The following is a 4012-nucleotide window of genomic DNA, read 5'->3' as shown; positions in this document are numbered from 1 at the left end:
GGAAGCTCAAATAGATTTTCCCACTGGGAAACGTCCCAAAACCTTCTTTATAAATATTGCTTTAAAAAGATAAATGTAAAATTCTGACCCGAAATAAAGGAATAAAGAGAAATAATTAAATTCCTTCCCTTTCCTATCTTTAAAAAAAAAAAAAAAAAACCAAACAAAAAAACCCCCAACCAACCAACCTGATAGTGATGTGTCAAACATAGGGGAAAAGATACATTTGTTAAGTGTTTAACAATTTCTACCTTTAGACCCTGAGGAGTTCCCATACCACATCTAAGCTATCAGAGGGTAATTTTATAACATTTCCAGCAAAAGAGAGTAAATTCAGCTACTTCATTCTTGATATGAGAACAAACGCTTTTTAAAGAGAAAACTAATTTGGTTTAGTCCATACCTACATGTGCACTCACACCTCAATCAATCAAAAAAGTATACCCAAAAAGAGAATAAGTAAAACTAGAAAAGGGTAACCTTCAGTGAATATAATTTTTTAAAAAAAGAATTGTTCACATCAGTTTTCCAGCGGCATAATGCATTCATCCTACAGGCACCCATCACTCAGTGCTTGTATCTACACCTCATTCACAACAAAACAAAACAAAACAAAACAATACTTTTTTTGAATTTAGGATTAAACACTTAATATCTCTGTAAGTTCATAAAGGTACTCTTATATGTAAGTATGATATGTTTTGAATGATCCATATCCAGGGCTAATATTAGATAGAATACCTCAATCACAATCAGCAGGACAGTGTCATTTACACTTACTTAGTGTGCATCCTCTAATTTACAGCGGCTTTACACAGCTAAGATGTCTGGGCTTCTAGTTATATACTTGGGTGTTAATTTACATTATTTATTTTATTCTTTGTTTTCTCAGAATTCAGAGGAAAAGATACTCTGCCTGCTTACAGAAAATAGGAAACCGAACTTTATCATATTGCAAGCGTAAAGATCTTGCAGCTGATACAGCAGTAAAAAAATCAAATTGCTACTTCCACAGCAGTAAATGGAGCATAGTCAGCAATCCCTGGCACTGATACTATTCCAATGGTGTGCGATTACACTACCCAGATTGTTAAGGTTCCCCAAAACAGCAAAAATCCCTGGGCCCATGCTGTTTCCCAAACCACAAGTTTTGGTTTACCTGGCAGACTGTGAGGTCACCCAGAGCAAAGGCCCTCCAGGAAGTATTGTAATAGCAGAGTGTGACAAGCGTGTTTGTCCCCCATGCTCCAGTAGTGTCTATTTGGCAGTTTACAGATCTCCAATGCTTATTCAACAGATTTTAAGGAAAATTGTGGAGCATTTAAAATAAATGGTTTTGGGTTTGTTTGGGTTTTTTTCTGGGTATTGGTGACATGTCAAAACTAAACATTTTTCCATAGACTGCAGTTAAACTTTACTCACTTTCATAATGTTTTTAGCACTAAGGAAAACAATACTCATAGCACCTTATAGATTGAAAGTTCAGAGACGTATGTTGCACAGGACAAGTCCATACTGAGGTCTTGGATCTATATAGGTTGGGAAAAAAGTTTAAAAAAATCATAATTTCATTCTAATGTGGAAGAAGAACAGAATTTTGAAGACAGAAAGTGAACATGAATTAACATTCAACATTTTCAGGACCATCATGTGAGATTTCAACAGCAGTATTATGTTTCCATCTTCCCTACAAAGAATTAAAATAGATTGATGCCTTATATTGTTACTTCAGAGATTATTTAAAAACTGTTCTATAAAAAAATATTATATATATATATATACTTCATAGAATATAGTAGCTAAAGCTCACTCTAATACCTGTGATTATTTTTAACACCCTTTTCCATTCAGAAGTTGAGTCTTCTAAGGATTCAAAATAGAACCAGCTTTCTCACAGTGACTTGAAATGTCGCATTCCTCATAAGAGTACAAAGGAGCATTCATAAGTCAAATCTCAATTTATTTCAGCAAGGTGTTTCATTCTTTTTTAGTTTATTTCCTTTCAAAATTAAAAAAAAAATGTCTCCCCAAAACCAACATTATTGCTATAGATGTTTTCATTGCTTTATGCAAGCTTGCAGCTCTTCAGACCAAGCTATGGTAATTCCCTAATTGTTATTAGGCATGTTCCAGCACCTGGCTTTTGTAAGACCTTTAGTAAAGAAAAATGAAAGCAATTATTCAGGAAAATATTTAGCAAAAGGCTTACAATGGCTGGAAAGGTTTCTAGAAGATTCATTTTCTTACTAGTGAATGACTCCAGTTTAAAGAAACTGTTTGAATTTGGATACAGCAGAGCAATGCAAACCTGCCCTTAAATCTCAGGAAGTTTTGGATTCAGAAAGCTATTAATTATTTCTGTTTAAAGGTTTATCTGCTGAGGGGAGTGTGGAACACAACAGGGCTGTAACTGATGGGTTTGGGGAAACATGCTAAAGCGAGGCTGAAGTCAGCCTTGTGGTCATTGACACAGCAGTGGTATCCAGTGCCTTCCAGTAAACTGTAAAGTGTCACCGTGCTGCTTAGCAGTTCTTGCTCCCTTCTCTTTGTGTTAGGAAGCTGTCACAGAACCTGCGTCTGGAGGCAAAAATCTTATTCTGTTCTCCAGCCTGTCTTTATTCAGTCAGACCACCCCCAGCGGTTTTTACGAAGACATGGTTTATTTAACTCGTATAGCCCTTTCCCATCTTAGTTTGTATCAAGAGCAATCCTGTCCCATTCCCGCCTTCATTCTCCCAGACTGTAGACTGTTTTTTTCTGTCGGTTCCCCGCACAGGCTGCCCATGCCTCCAGTGACACTAGTAGCCCTTTGCTAAACCATTAGAATTTGACTTCATTTGCACGGGAAGTCATTAATCAGAACTGAGAACAGGACAGGAAACATGACCTTCTCAGCGCTTCACAGTGCATGACAATATTCTGCTCTACGCATCTTGGGTGATACATGACTAAGTCGCAAGGTACTGGTGGATCATAGTACACTTGAGCCCTTTACTGTACTCTGATAACTGTCAAGCTCCCACAGGAGAAATTCTTGGGTTTAGTTCCTATGTGTGTGTACTTTCATTTTAGTTGTGGCTTGTTTCCAGATGATGCCCTTTCAACATCCTCCCAATGAATTCTTGTATCAGGGATATGCATCCTGCGTATCAGTGTGTTCTAACATTTGTTTGCCAATGGAAATACTGAAATGGTTTCAAAGGCTACACATAAGAAAGCAGACTTGAATCTCCTCCCACTCAAAATGATGTGTTGTTATCTTCTCTTCAGCCAGCTCTTCACCTACCTAAAATTCTTGTGCTTATCCTCATCTTCTCCACCTAATTAGCAATCTTTCAAGTAACACACTATATAATGTGTTGAAGAAATCCTTACAGATAAGATTATTATTTCTTTTCCTAGAAACCAAGCTTTTAAATCAGAGAAAGTTGTCAGATTAGTCTGGCACATACAACTCTGGCAAATCTGCGTTGCTCTTTACAACAGTTTCCTTCAAGATCATGTTTTAATTATTCTCCCTTTCAAAATGTTTCCTAACTCTTTCCATGCTGCTCAGAAGAAATAACTTCTGAGAGCAAATGCTACTGCCTGGACCACTTCCTTACCTTTTTCATGTAAAAGTATTGCTACTACTTTTAAATCTAGTATGGTATATTCTCTCCATGGAACTACTGTATGTACCTGCAGCCAAACTAAAATTTGACATGCACCTTCACTAAGAATGCTGGAGCTGACACCCCCCAGGGACATTAACGTGGTAGGTTTCAGTGCTGTCTGCTTCTGTGTCCTTATTGCCAACAGTTATTGTGCATGTCACACTTTCCTTCCTCTCTCTCCAATGTTATCCTCTCCCAGTCATTTATCCTTACTGAAAATTGAGTCAAATATTGAGCTAAATCTGGGGATCATGACAAAGTAATTTCGCTACCTTTCATCTTCATTGTGTGAGGTGAAGTGGGTGATTGTTTTTATGATAAGGTGACTTTGTGAACTGTGTTTTAGGAGTTTTGTA

The sequence above is a fragment of the Falco rusticolus genome, chromosome 2, assembly GCF_015220075.1.
Source record: "Falco rusticolus isolate bFalRus1 chromosome 2, bFalRus1.pri, whole genome shotgun sequence".
Taxonomy (NCBI): Eukaryota; Metazoa; Chordata; class Aves; order Falconiformes; family Falconidae; genus Falco; species Falco rusticolus.
Note: the sequence above shows the minus strand (reverse complement) of the source record.